The sequence below is a fragment of the Carassius carassius genome, chromosome 37 (genome assembly GCF_963082965.1).
Source record: "Carassius carassius chromosome 37, fCarCar2.1, whole genome shotgun sequence".
Taxonomy (NCBI): Eukaryota; Metazoa; Chordata; class Actinopteri; order Cypriniformes; family Cyprinidae; genus Carassius; species Carassius carassius.
Window position 1 is genome coordinate 20,285,380 of NC_081791.1, and position 16,012 is coordinate 20,301,391.

General features: G+C 39.5%; 1 protein-coding gene across 12 annotated transcripts in view; it reads right to left on the reverse strand.

Annotated features, from left to right (window-relative positions):
• Positions 1-16,012, reverse strand: part of camta1a (calmodulin binding transcription activator 1a) — a 381,282-nt gene that overhangs the window by 293,722 nt on the left and 71,548 nt on the right. The window lies entirely within an intron of this gene.

Here is a 16,012-nt window from a genome sequence, read left to right on the forward strand (position 1 = left end):
AGTCAGTTCATCGTCACTGCTGTCTTTCAGAAAGCCTGCAATGACTAACATTCAGCAGTGCTGAGCTAAAATAAATGAGACGTTTCAGGCCTTGCATGAGGGAGACACAGGCAGGCAGTATGGGAGATCTAGCTGATACATCTTTGTGTAAATAATCTCTATAGACCACTGTAATTGAATTTCCCCAACTTTCTTGTTTGCACCCCAACAAAGAATATTAGATAAAACAAAAGAAAGAAAAGCCAATATGGCACAAAAAAGGAAAGCGGTAAATAAATGTATTAGCAAAAGCTTTTACATTCAAATGCCGAAAGAAGCAAACACATTACCCAAAGACAAAGCGTCCATTCCCTGATGTGCCGACTTCACCTAAATGAACAGGCCGTTTCACATCTCCTTTGTTTAATTCTTTAAGCTCTGCTGATGAGTCCATGAGAGCACGCCGCAGCTACTTATCCTGGTGGTGAAACGAGACTTGTGCGACTGAACTGGGGTCAGAGAATTAGTCGCTCCGTGGTGTGAAAACATGTTTTCTAGGGCTGGCATTGCTGCCCTCATTTATGATATGAATTGCTCTGGGATAAAATCAGAATGTACTGTGAAAACATGGATAGTTTAATGTTTCCAGCCGTGGAGCGTAGCACATCTTAACTGCCTGAAAACTTTAACAGTAATGCATATTGTTCTATAAAATACAAATTATTTTAACAGCAACAGCAATAATAATAATACAAAAATAATAATAGCTAAAATTACATTTTCAGTAATCCCAAATCAGTGATCTCATGAAAAATGTGTCCTTTACATCATTAAAGGAAGACAACATGCAGAACATTCTTCCTCTTACCACTTTTTTTGATTATCGCTATTATGTTATCCTGCAAGCTGGGTGTCTTTGAATCCATTTCAGTAGCAGGTCACGCCACAGTCTCCTTCTCACACAGCATCTTTTAGCCAACACTGTATCTCATCATCACTGTTTTCACTGCCTCTGTCACCCAGGCTGTTCTCATTCTCTCTTATCTATTATTCCCTCTGGATACTGATAGCTAGGAATTACTCCCAGGCCTTTTTGAAGAGCACTATCTGCCAATAAACATCTCTAAAATTGACAAAGTTGAGCATGGATGAGCTATACTGCCACAATGGCAACATTGTGCCTTGCAGAATTCAATATCTGACAATATTGCGCTGTTGAAACAGCTTCCTGATTGTAAAATCTAAGACAGACTGATGAAATTAGACAACTAAGGAAGTTGAACATCTAAAAACAGAGCCCTCAGGGCTCACAATAATAAACTCTGATGTTGTTTGATGCTCTGACTGCACAATACGAAAGATCTCAAACACCTGTAAAAGAGGTAAGCCCAAAAACCAGGAATCACATATTGATATATGTATAATAAATTCTGCATGCTCTTTCAGAGGGGGGTGCGTTAAACTGGGTTGCCTTCTTTCTCTGACAGCGACTCAGGACACTGATGATCCTGCCACCGGCTCTATCGCTCATCCTGCCATAATGGTGAAGCAATTACAGATAAGACGACTCTGCACGCCGGCATCTGCTGTGCAAATATCTATATCTAATGCTGGGATGCTTCTGGATCCCCCTATAGAAAGCATCATTCCCTCCCCTTCTACAGTTTTACAGTGCACACAGTGGCGAGTGAGATGCGAGCTGTATATAAAAAGGAGGTGATCGTTCAGTTCAATTTGTTCGCATGCTGGGTAATGTGTGCATTTTGCTGGAGATATTCCAACTTTTATTAGAAATTTCCCGAGGCAAACAGAAAACGAGAGAATGTAAATGAAAAGGCACAGCTTGTTAGAGAGTCAACTGAACTTTCCACATTCAGAGACTCACCTGAAAGTGCCCTTCTTTAACTATTCATTGCAAAGTGCTCATTTTAGTCCAAAAGTGTACAAAGCAACCATTTTCAGCATGCTACAGCTTGTGCTCTACCCAGAAATCTGCTTATCGGATTTTCTGTATTATACTGGTGTGTATATTCCCGTCCTCTTCCCCAAGGTCACGGACACATCACAGTCACTGTACAATGAGCATTTGGAGCAAGTGTACAGCTTGGGAAAAATAACAGGGTTGCCAACAACCAGGTGTTTCTAAGATCCACATGAAACTGCACAAAGTGGACAATAAAACAACAAATTTTCCATCAGGCTACTTGATCCTGTTGTTCACAGAGTAAAAATAGTAAAAGTGCTATTCAGTTACCTGTAATCTAGGGGTTGGGGATGAGGATGAATGTTCGGGACACCCTACTTTTCAGCTGAAGAGTGTAACAAATAAATGAACTTGCCATTTTATTCTTGTTTCTCCCTGGGAGAAGTGGGCCAGCCCCTGGAAAAAGAGCCTGTCCAGTGTAGAAAGGGGCATAAATATGGGAATAAAATGTATTATGCATATTAAACAGGAAGGCATGGCACAGAAAATACAGGGTACATAAAAAAGAGAGGGAAAAAAGTAGAACGTGTGTGGAAAACAAAAGTGAGGGAAAAGGCCATAAAGCTAGGAAAGCCCTGGCTGATGCCAGCCTGCCCCATCTGGGAGATAAAAATGAGTGATTCTGCTCAGCATCTCCATCCAACTGCATCCCTTTAGTGCTCCAAAGCCACGCGAGAGGGAGTTAAAAGAAGAGGAGGAGGGATTTAAAGCAGAAAAAAAGGCAGCTCTCTACCAAGTTCATCTCGGCTGAATTCAGCCGGAAGCTGAAGAGCACATTCGTTCTGTGTCTTTGGTTGTTGCATATAAACATCCTCTCAGTCCCAGAGCTCATGCGTTTTCTAGGGTTCCTTCATTCTGAGTTCAAAGACAGAATAATTACAATGATAAACAAGGTGAGGCTCTACACTGCTCCTGTCTGAAACATACACACCTTACAAGATGTCCTCCATATAGCCATTTTAATCTTCATAATTTGGTTTACACACACAAACTTGGATGCTGAATGCTCTATGGAGATGATTATAATTGTCCATAGCTATATTTCTACCTGAAGCTTGGTTTAAACATTAGGATTTGTGAGGTTAAAGGTGAGAAGTGCTGGGTGATTTATACTCCTGCTCTGAATCAATGGAAAAAGAACCAAAGCTCTACCACTAAATCAGTGTCTCCAATTGTGAACACGATTGCAAGAAACCATTTCATTTTTCAATTAGTTGCATTCGTAATTAGACTTCACAAATTTTAATAGTGAGAAGTGATTAGACATCAGAGGTTGGCAGGTGCTAGCAAGGCAGCTTGTCTCCATTTTGCACAAGCAGAGTTAGGTGTGAAGACAGCCTACACCCCCCACACAGAGCACAGAGGCTCACAGCTCCCTTCAGTACAGTTGTCTGCATGCAACATGAGAGTCCCTCATGAAGAAATGCTACAATGACCTTCTTTAGAGCCATGATGCAGCTATATACTAACATAGTTTAAGTCTACAAGCTGTAACTGAAATTAAACGAACACTCTGCTGAGAGATTATATGTTTTAAAACACAGAAGGAAATGGACTATGTAGGCAGTGTGACAGCTTACTAATTCTACATCCTAAGAAACATAGGAACTTGATTCTAGTAATTGATTTCAACAAGAGTTTAGTGTTAGCATATTGTTCAGATGTCCAGAACAAGAGCTGCATGTTTTCGGAATTGGAGCAATTCTTAAATATACTAGTTACAAATGGTAAAATAGTATGCATATTTTTTTTAATTCACTTTTTCAAATGTATATTGTATTATAGTTTTTTCAGATTGAATGAACAACAGATTGAATGAACAAATTTCACTTAATTCACTGGGTATCTTTTAAAAATTTGGGTAAAAGAAGGTATCTAAGGAGGCAGTTAATTAAGTTACCTTTTGAAACTGCTATTGCATCGTGATCCACCTACAGATGCAGTTCACTAGATTTTGGAAAAGAAGTATGGAGAACTATAAATTAAAAAAAGGGAGAGAGCATGGAAGAGAGCAAAAAAACAGGGGGGTGTCATTTCCAACTGGATCGACAAACAGTTGAAAAGTAACAAAATACCATTTTTCCAAGTGACCTTAAAGGAAACGACAGCCACCCTGTGAGGCTCATCCGAGGCCAAAGGGAAATTGTCCTGTTTTCTAGCTCTCTATCCTACTGCTAGAGAAAATTAGCTTTATCTGTGGGACACTGCAGGCCACATGAATAATGCACCCCTTTCCAACTGTGGCCCCTGTGAAGTCTATCAGGGTGTTTAATGGGAAGCAATCCATTTTTAATTACCACTTTTTGGAATGGAGAGGTTTGAAATGGGAAACACTTAGAAAAGCTTTGGGAAGTTCCACAGATGTAACTTGGCTCGGGGCTGCACACGTACAGTTGACAAGAACATTTCCTGTTCCCCAAGGTGACAAGAAACTTCCAAAGAGATATCAGATAATTACCAATACAGAGAGCATATTAATCTGAAATTAATGCACACCCATTTGATTAACTTAGGAGGGCAATGCAGTACATGGTGAGAGATCAGTATGTTTGAGTTTAATTCCTGTGACATTAATCCCGTGCTCGCAGGGATATCTGTCTGCGTGGAGACAACGTGGAGATGAGAAGATAGAGAGGCTCTTTCTAATGTAAGGAAAAATAAACAACTCTCTCAAGTGGTGCTATACTATCAGTAAGCTACAATAATGATCACCTTTGTTTTCAGCAAGTTATTTGGGCCCAATGCTGAAATTAACAATTAACATCTTGTGTGTGTGTGTGTGTCTCCCATTAAAACAGCAACTTTATGACCTATTACGAAAAAAAAAAACAATCATTAGAACAAAAAATAAAAAAATTATGATAGTGCAATATACAATTTCATGTGACAAAAATAAAATGAAAAATATTACTAAAAAACTATAGTGTAACTGGCAAGATTTTGGCAAAACTCAAATATGGCATATGGTGAATTTCAACCCGTAGGTGTGATAAACATCCTGACAGACCTGCCGGGAAAAGTTGCACCAAGGGCACCTTTATTAGCCTGGATTTATTGGACAAGCTCCTGGTTTCTTCCATCAACTGTATGTCTGGGTGGAGCTGAACATGAACAAGTAACTCTAATTAAAGTTGAGTTAATCATGAATAGCTGGAAAGGGCCACAATCCAGGCATATGTTAAGAATAAATTACTAATTAGGCCTGGCAAGTAACAAAACAAGTCCCAGTCTGCTCGAGAAGTCTCGGCACGTTACTAATATATGAAAGGTATAAACAAACAGCAATCTGGTTGTTTAGCTTCTCCAGCCCACTTACAAGGATCCAATTATGGCAGATCCCTGGAGCCAGCAATACAATCAGCGTTGAGAGTGCAGGCGTTATGATTAACTGTGAAGGCCACATTCACAATAGTTTCTACAGCCAACCAGGCTGCCTTTTAGGGTGAATATGCAATGGTCCAGCTTCAGGAAGGAGAAGCATAAACATGGTGCATTTCATCATTTATCAGTGAGAGAGGTGATTTCTTAATTTTGGGTGGTTCAACATACATATACTCTACTCTTGATTTTTCACTGCATTTTACTTTCTTCAAGAAAAGCAATGTACATACATACAGAGTTTGGCCCCAGAGACGTCCACAGTAAGGCTAAGCATAGCTGCTTAGCTGTGTTTTATCAAAGATTCGTTCTTGGAAACACCATCTTCATTGGCAACGTCTGCACTCAGGGACTGTGATTTAAAATATATTGAGATTCGTTCATATCAGTAAACCGCACCGGCAAAAGCAGTTGAAATGGCCAGTGTTAGAGTTATTCCAAGCTGCCCATATGCTGGTGTCTCCAGTGGGCCCTTTCATGGCGTTTCAGACGGAATGAGAGCAAGCGGTGGAGAGGTTGAGGCCACGATGGATGAAAGGAGCTTCTTTTGCCATTCATCATTCAATGCTGGAGGTCATGTGCAGTTAGTCTGTGGTCTCTTTGGGATCTGTAAAACACTCTCCCTGATGGCTGGCTGTCAAGTGCGCTGAAGCCCGAGGAGGAAAAAAACACATACCATGCGATATGATTCCTTCACAGCCCAGCCAATCAATCCTTTTGCCAAGCTTACACTCCTGTAAGCAGTGGTGAAGGGGAGGTCTCAGAGTCTCAAAGATGTTTCATTATTAAGAAAAAGCGATTCTAATGGAAGGCAGAAATCATCTGAAATATGAAATGTTATCAGTGACGCATCACAGCAAAATCACTGATCGTTGCTTTCATCATGCTTCACACATATTCGTCTAAAAGTCCCAAATTTCAGATGATCAATATCTGTTTCTGTTCATCCAAGAAGCTTGTGACATACTGCCAGAGGCTAAACAACATGATATAGCCTGCTGACAGACTGGAGACCATCTCACACATACACAAACAGTGGTCTTCTCCTTGACCAAGCCTCACAAAAGCCTTGTAGTTTAATTAGACACCCTCATCATCACCAGCCAACCACTCAACTTTCATTGAGAGCCAACATTTCATTTGTCATTCCAATTTGATATCAAGCCATTTCTGAGTAACACAACAATAACAAAACTGTTCATAGGGGGATGGCGTTTGACCAGACAGCCTCTTCCTGACACTCTGCTCCATGATTAATATGCAGGCCAATGGGCGAATTGAAAGGGGTTTTTGTTTGTGGTTTCATTAGTGAGGTGTTGGCCGATTTTCAATCTGTAATCACATCTGCGAGTCTTTCTGACCTTTCTGGATTTTTTGCTCGTTTCGCTATAATCAGATCATGGATTATTCAAGTACTTTGTTATGTGCAGTCTGCTCACTTTGCTCACTGGCATAAAAAAAACCTCCCACTTTTGCATGTCTGAGCTCTCTGTCTGTTTTTTATCAATTTCTTAAATTTTGTACTTTCGATACAGTAATCAGAAAATGTAAACTTTTGGATTAATAATAAAGTCAAAGCCATGTTCTGGTCTGGCATTAAGCACACAGGCTTTTATCTACTTGTGCCTTTTCTACTACTCTTATCAATAAAGGTGTGAGAAAAAAAAGAAAGAAAAAGAAAGAAAGAATGCATAGGGAACATTTGACTCTCAAGTCAGCAAAACAAAATAAAAAAAATGGATGAATACATATCCCCATATTGTCATTTTAAGTGTCAGTTGATGGCCTTTTATTTTTAACCAAAAATGTGTGCGCTGCTTTTCTAATGTATACCAATCATTTCTGAAATTTCTGCTATCCGCTACTGGAAATGAAATTAAAACTCAAAGTTTACACTTTTGGTCCGTGAACTGGATCTCGCTCAGGACACGCGCTGTCTGTGGAAGTTTGGCCAGGACCGCTTCCTGAATAAATCACTGAGGCATTTTTGTCCCAACCATTGCTTATCACAGATATTTCGAGAAAGAATCTAGCATCATTCCCGAAACGTTGCCGCATGTATGTGCCTGAAAAACAAAACTTTAATTCAAATTCTGAATGGATTGCCTTGAAAACAAACGAAGTGGTCCCTTTATTATCACTAAAAGCAACCATCACTCAAGTTCATCACAATCTCCCGAAGTTTCATTTTAATCAAGCTCTCTAAACTACACAATGAATCTCTTTATACTGTGTCTGCATTTAGTTAGTCATGAGATGATTCACAAGTGTGCAAAACTCTTTCAGCACTTTCAGTGGTTAGTGAATTCGGAAAAATATACATTTCTGATTGGCCAATGCGTTGAAGAAATCAACAGATATATCTATGATTCGTTACATTGCTCAATGCCGCAAAAACACATTGGATAGTTTGCCAGATCTTTAATTGCTTGTGCTTTTGTTTTCTGGTACCCCCGTACACCCCGTAAAATCGCCCATGGCCCTATGGGCAGTGTTCCAACATATTACACAGCAACGCTTTGGAAGACCTGCGTTCAACTCTTGGCTCAACGTCCTTTCCTAGTATATCCTCTCATTTATCTTTCTGTCTCTCTTCAGAATTGCCCTGTCAAAATAAAGGGAAAATTTTCAAAAAAATATAATCTTTATATAAATACCTAAATTAACTAATTTAGAAATGTGTAACATTTCTGTCAGTCCAATCCATATGTTTGCTGTAGAAAAATTTAAAAAATGTTTGTAATAGAGTAGAAAGCGGGTGGGATTTACGGAATAGCCTGACGTATACAAAGAGGTTTGCACAGCAGCATGCTAACTAGGTTATTAAGGGATTAATTACAGGGTTAACAGTGGGTGTCAAAGCCCTGTCTGTGTGAAACGCCATGTCTCTCTCTCTCCCTCTCTCACACAGACACATACACTGTGATCTGCTCTCCAGCTGGCCAGCTTCGCGAGCTCAGGAAGGCCGTTCGGTCCAGCAAAGTCAGAAGTGGGGGGATACTCCTTTTGCCAGGGCCCTGAGGCTGAAAGTGATATGTTCGTGTTTGTGGGTTGTTCTTTAACGAAATGCTTAAAATGGGCAAATGAGAGCGGTGCTTATCCAGCAAAATTGCTGCTAGATGGAGCAGAAAGTGCACAAATGTTCTATGACAGTCCCGTAATGAGGTTTCATATTGATCCGACTGCACTGAGCAGAACTGCTGGCTCTTCTCTCTTTTCTATTTTAACCCACGCTGTTCGCTTTAGGGTGCCATTTATTTGGCTAGATTTGCTGGTCCTTGAGGGCCTCATCCACAGACAGGTGGTCCAGCTGAGCATATCACTCCAAAACATCATCAGCCATTCAGAAATGCCATTATTTAGCTGGTGTGACCAAGAGCAAGGAGATGGATGGACTATATTTGGAGAGCAAGAAGAATTCATGTCAAAAATGCATGCTGGGAGATCAGTCTCAGTACACTATGTGTAATGCAAGGGTATATTATGGAAATGTGACTTTCTACAAGACCTCTATAAGCCCAGTCACTAACTGACATTTGGAATGAATTCATAATGCAATAATACCTGACTATTTTGCATAAAATATGCCTGATAGCTACACCAGGTGCCTCTGCTAAAATATATTGCAGGGATCCTAAACCTCAGGCAAAGAAACAAAGATACTTTATTGGATAAACAGTAACTGATGGTTTATCCCAGGCTACATATATAAAACGTATTTTTCTACACACGTTAGTAAATCACAATTTCACATTTTTGCTGAATATTCTACCTGAATAACTACCTCAAAATTAAAGTTACTATAACTGGGAAAATTAAAGTTAACTAAAACCAAATTCAATTTAGTTTTAAATTTAATTTACACATAGCAATACACTTCATGTACCACTAAATTTCACCAACTACATTTACAGGTTACATTTACAGGTCACCAACTACAATTTACTAATTACACATGAAAATACCACCAAATACAATAGTGTTAGACCTTTGTTAATACCAGTTGGTGCAAAGTAATATAACTAAAACGAAAAATAGAACAAGACAACTAAAAAGCAAAACTACTACTAAACAGCAACATGCAGAAGAGACTCTGAGTTAGCAAGTTACTTAGCAACAACAACTAAAGCCAAACTGTGAGCATTTGGCTATTCTTTCTGGTTAGAGAATTGAGGGACAACAATAAATCAATGTAGTGCCACTAGGGAGGTACAACTAACACTGGCAACACTAATTACTTCATTTCATTTTCATCCAGATTAGAGATGCCTGAGCTGTGCACTGCTTATGCAGATAATCCCAGGCTTCTCTAACACACACAAAAAAAACAAATCTAAAAAAATCTTTTATTTTTTTATATATATTTTTTTTACACAAGAGTGTAACATTTACACTAAAATAATAAGCATAATAATAACCAGAAAGTGTCCAATGCTCTGATTAGACCTGGTGGCTGAACTACACACCCTGAGATCTTTAGGATTGGAGTTTGTGTTTTTTTCGCAATGGGACAAGAAGGGCATCCAGGCGTTTCCCTACAAGGTTTAAAAGGTCAAAATGTCTTACCATTTATCATCTCTGCATTATTCAAGTGTGAATGTGGCACTCAAATGTGGCATCAGCAGGCCGAGTGAAGCAGAACAGCGATTCAGACGTCGTCCTTCCAGCTTCCCTCACTGCGATTAAGTGCTCACATATCTGTTCATGCTGAAAGCCAAACATGACCCATAAAGCCCATTTCTACTCAGCAGCGTTCTGCTTTTCACAGTTTGAGATATCCCAAACCATCCATCAATCCATAGGTCAATGTGACAACACTGTGCCATTTAGTAAGCAGCACAGAGTCTAAAAATCTGAAAAGGAGAGTAAGTCATTTCTCGTAAGCTACAGGTGCAACATTACCCCTCCCACAAGCCGAAGTCATATTAAAAGACAGCAATAAAGTAAACAGAAATTTGGTTCAATGGGGCTATCGAGGGAGGTAGTTCATCTAGTTTTTTATTAAATGTGTAGAGACTCATAAATTGCATTACAAGCGTGGAACGACTGGAAACATGCACTCTCAAATACTTCAAGGACTCGTTTGTGCAGCATGGCAGCATTTAATTTGGCATATTAATACCAAAGGATCTGTTGAAAGAAAAAACAGGTTGTTCCAAGATTTACATTGGGGGTTCATGACAGAAATTAAGGTAGAAGGTCAATCAAACAGTATATTAATCACTAAAATGCAGCCTATTGTTTTCCAGTGGGCAAATGTATTTAAATGAAACTTGAAGACAGAAACAGTGACAAAGATGCTTCAATATAAAATGCATGATTCATTTAAAAAGCCATATATATTTGAGCTTATTAAATCAATACTAGACTGGGGATTCAGAGAGTAAAATAATGAAGCATTTAGAAAGTGATGTGTGCTTCACTGGGCCTTACCTGATCTGTGCCACCAGGGGAGCACCAATCTGCGGCATATTAGGAGAGCTGTATTAATCCTAGCCTGTCTCAAAGCTAGCTTCAAATCAGGAGGAGTCCTTTGTGACTCCTCCGTTTCTATTTTCCCTCCTTCGCAATGCATATCCTTTTTAATTTCATCTGAGAGGCGTCTGTGGCTGTCATTGATTTGGTGTGAAACTTCTCTGGCTGCGCTGTGCAGTGCGGCACAGTTCCTCTCCAGGCACTATGAGCGGTTTTAATTAGAGCACTCTGGGTAAGCACCATGGGGCTCTCCACCTTCCTCATAGCAGCCATGGCAACACTCTCTCCTAGCCCAAATGTGCTTTTAATTGAGTGACATCTAATCAGGCCTTGAAATACAACACTGAAGCTAACAAAGCGGACCAGCGAGGGAAAAGGCCCTGCAAGCCAGCCAACACTAGGACTGGCGTTTAGGATGTGAACAGCTGTGTGGTTCAAAGAAGTATGCCTGCTGATGGGCCCAAAAGAACAATATTGCTCAAATGTGATGCTATGAAACTTCAGAGATGAATGTGAAGAGTGCATGCTTTCAAACAAAGAGATTACAGCACCACCTATAAGAAAAAGCTTAATGCACAATTCATGAAAGAAGTATCAATGTAACAGGAATTGGTCTCTTTGTCATATGCAAACACCAATGTTCAAAAAAAAAAAAAACATTAATCGACAGACTGACAGACATTAGGTCTCCTGTTGGCCGTCCATGAAGTACCATGCAGGGAATCATTCGGCTTATCTGGCTCTGAGGCATGACCACAGGGTTACATCTTCCCTCACCCCGAATCTCCTCTTTCTGCGCTTATTTGTATTCCAAGCCTCTGTGGACCATCACATAATCTGTGCTCCCATAACCCATTCCCTTTCTTCATCTTTGCTTTCTTCTACACTTGTGTTGGTCCGGCCCCATCTCTCAAATAAATTCTGGGGATGTTCCCCCTGAGCGTAAAAACAAAGCGGACAACCTTTGTGCACAAGTGTCATCTGCACAGCAGAAATAAATGAGATTTTAAAAGCTGCTCTGCACGCACTAACTTGACACACAGATACAAGGCAGACTGGATCTTATATAGGGCATTATTTTTAATACAGCCTCCAGTTTGGATGCAGTTCATGTCCAATCCGAAGATGGCAGAGAAGGACCTAATTGGTGTCATCTTACAAGAAAATTTGCCTCACATTCTGAGCTTCAGGTTTAATAGTTTAATAGCATAATATCTAATAGCTTTGAGTGATGAACAGACTAAAATAAGTCATTATTCACCATGAACCTTTGCATATTCAAATTTAAATCCACATTATTGGTTAAGAAAAGCACAAAAACAATGAAGTTTGACATCATCGCCATCAAAACACGATGGCACAGTAGCTGCATTTCCACTGTCGGGCCTAAAGCGGGCGTGCTAGTGCGTGCCAGGGCCAGTAGCGTTTCCACTGTCACTTCCAGGGCTTGATCATCCCTTGTTGGGGCTTCCTCGGGTCCAAAGACCTGGGTTTTTTGGCCTGACGAAAACTTGGGCCAAAGTGGGCAAGCTGAGGCTAGAGGAGTGGTGTGGCAAGGGGGGCCGTGGTTTAGCGAACCCTGCAGTGGGGGAGAGCGTCAGGAGACGCGCGGTGAGTGAGTGGGTTAAGCGCAAATAACGAACACCTGTCTCTTGTTAAAAACTCATTTTCAGTCAGCAGCGAGTGTTTGAAATAACTTGATCCGATGTGGATTACAATCAGCATACAAGGCAGAAATATTTCTAAGCGATGCAAAAGCGGTGCACGCTAGACATTAACGTTACCATAGTAAACATGGTAAATATGACCGCTTGAAGAAATCAGACGTCAGCTTCTTATTCTCTATCACAATCGTGCATTTATTTAGTAACTTATATTATCTGTCATAAGTCTCGTCTCGAGAGTAGCCTATGTCATAAAAATATAATAATGTTTTTTGTTCAGGAGCTTTTATAAAAGTAGAGATATTAACATTCATTCTAAATGTGACTTATAGGCTACTGTGGCTACATATGAACAGAAACAGACTCGACTGAATAAGCAGGCTATTTTCATAATGCTTAAGCGTTAAAAATAAATAAATAAAATAGAAAGAAATGTATTTCTGTGTGACTAATTTTGAGTCCTGATGAATTCATTCATTATGCTCAATGTATCACTTATAGTAAAACATTGATGCTTTTGAATTTAAATATTTAACAAAGCATGCAAACAAACAGCTGCTTTTATCATGTTCGTTTTGTGGTCGCGCTAGTTCCAGTGACATATTTCTTAGTTTTCTGATAACTTCTTTTTGTTGGTGAAATGATGAGGTTGTATGACGTTGTACCTAAGAGGTGTGTTTTAGTGGGTGGGTTTTAGTGAAGCGCAGCGGACCAAGCTTCAGGCCTGACTGTGGAAACGCAGCGCTATTCTGGCCTCGTGCTACTGGCCCGAGGCTATTAGCCCCGCCCAACTATTGTGTCTGCATTTTTAGCTAAAAACAGAATATATCTATCACACAAAGCGATCACGTAGCTTCAGAAGAACTGGAATATAGCGTTATATGGATAAGTTTTTAACCTTTTTTGTTTTGTTTTGGTTTTGTTTAGCTCAAAAAGCATCTATCCTCATTCACTTAGACTGAATCACAGAAAAAGCAGCTCAGATATTCCATTAAATGTTTCCTTCAGTTTTTTTTTCCTTGTGTGAAATAAATAAAGCCTTACCGTTTGGAATTATGTGGGTGAGTTAACAACAACAGGATTCAAATCGTAATCTATCTCTTCAATAGTCCGCAGATTTCCAGAGTTTAAATGCTCATCCTACACAGAGTTCTACACAGTCCCTGGCACTGGCAAATGAATTGAATATATATATAATATAATTTGATAATGTCTCCAGCCAAAAACATAACTCTCTAGCTTACTCGTGTAGATTTCTCCCAACAATCAGTACAAAATATGTGAAACAAAATTTCATTTTTGCCTTGATGTCATACCTATTTAAAAAAATGGAAAACAGGCAAATGTAATAAGAAGGTTTTTTAGCACATATTTGGTAAATACATTTAGTAAATGTAGTCTCTTTCACTGACCCGTCTGTAAGATGAACATTTGCAAGTTCATAAGAAGTAAAACTTCATTATATCTATTAAAAGGGTTCTAGTAAACATAAAGATCATGGCACTGCATGTGTGTACATGATATTTTTGAATGCAGTGGAGATGAAAGTCATATTCAAACATTTACATGCATAGCTTTTCCATCTTGATAGGATTATTTCAGGTCTACAGCACACCTTTTAAGCCGATCGACATTTCATTCGGATCAAACTCAATCGGATCGATTAAGGTGTTTATATGAAGGCTTTTCAATCCAAACGAGCCATCAATCAAATTCCAAACAGATTATTTGGGTGCATGTAAACGCAGATTACACGTTAATGCTAACTATGGTACTGCTACCTTTTCGGTGTTCCACCACAAGTTAAAGAATATCTAGAATCAACGGGTGACATCATTGCAATGCTGACATATTATGATGGGAATTGCCTGTCTGCTGAGAGCGACCTCGTGCCCCGTCTCTACACTTCCTCTCCCAGAACATTGGCTGACAAGCAGAGCAGACAGCACTCAGTATTCAGCCAAACAAATGAGGGTCAGAAAGAGAAATCCCATCAACACAGGCCTGTTTCCTTGCACAGCATGTGTATGTGTGTGACAGTTCAGCATGCTGTGAGAGTGAAGCTTCATACAGCAGGGAAGAGAGAAGCACTGATAAAAAAGAGAGAGTATACGCTTGACCCAGGACACACTTCACACGTCGGTTGCGGGAACGGGTGGCAGCCACTACATGCAAGAGGACCCGGCTCATCAAGGCAGGCAGACAGGCAGACAGAGATAGAGGAACACATTCAGGGTCAGCTTGATGGGCACTTGTTAGTGCACCCTGGAGGGCATCTGTCGAAACACTTGGACCACTGACTGCCGTACAGGACAGGGGAGGAGGTGATATTTCTCTCATTTTTGAAAGAGGACAGAAGAGATAAAAACAGGAATAAATAAAGCTTGCATGACAGTGCTTATAGTGTTGCCATGCATGTCCCTGTCTGTTATCTATTACAGTGCGCAGACGAGAGGTGACGTTTTCTTTGCTTAGACAAGCAACACTGAAGCATAGGGTGGCAACCTTCAAACTGGCCTCTCACTCAGGTTGCCAACTTGCCTCATGTCTAAACTGGGACCTCACACACTCTCAGATTGTGTATATGCAATGCAAACATACAATTGAAGCCTCAGGGTTTGTCTGGAGGGAGTTACCATACATCAAAGTTTAATTACAGAATTACTACAAGAGTTGTTGATATGAGCCATGTAACGGTGTAATTACTGGCCACTGATTGTGCTCAAGCAGCTATATATGAATTATCCAGCCTTTCTATTTACGTCAACTTATAGATTTAGGAACTGCATGTTGTGGAAGATTGGAGAGTTAGAGAGAGACACAAGAAACAAACAGGCCAATATGCTGAATTCACACATCTCACAGCAGCACACATTATTCTTCCACCCCCTCTCTCTCTTTCTCTCCCTCACATAAACACACACATATATTGAGAACTCAAAGAAACACACACAGGAAAAACAAAACAGTAGAGAAAGGATATATCATGGATCATTGTAAGGAATGTGTGTACATGAGCATGTGTGTCATCAAACAATATGAATCCAATAAAAAAATGGAAAACATATTTGGCAATTTAGTACCAGAAAAAATAAGGTTTAAATAACATACAGGTACTCAGGTAATGCTGATTGTGCTGATTGTGCATACATTGGAAGTAAATGTGATGGTGCAAAACTAAATCAATGTTATCAATACAATGAAGATCTCTGCACTGGAATCATCAGTTGATGGACGTACCGTTTTTTTAATGTTTTTTTTTACATGCTAATTTTTTTTATTTATTTTTTTTACAGCCAGTAAGCTAACATTGTAAACAAATTAGCCCATTTTATATGGATTCATCTGTAAAAATCTGTAAAATTAAAAATTCCATAATCAAATATTATATACATACAATATACATACAGTACCATTCAAATGTTTTGGGTAAGTTTTTTTTTTTTTTTTTTAAGTGAGTAAGTGTAAGTTTAATTAATAATGTTATTCAGCAAGAATTCATTAATCAAAATGACTTTTACATTGTTACAAA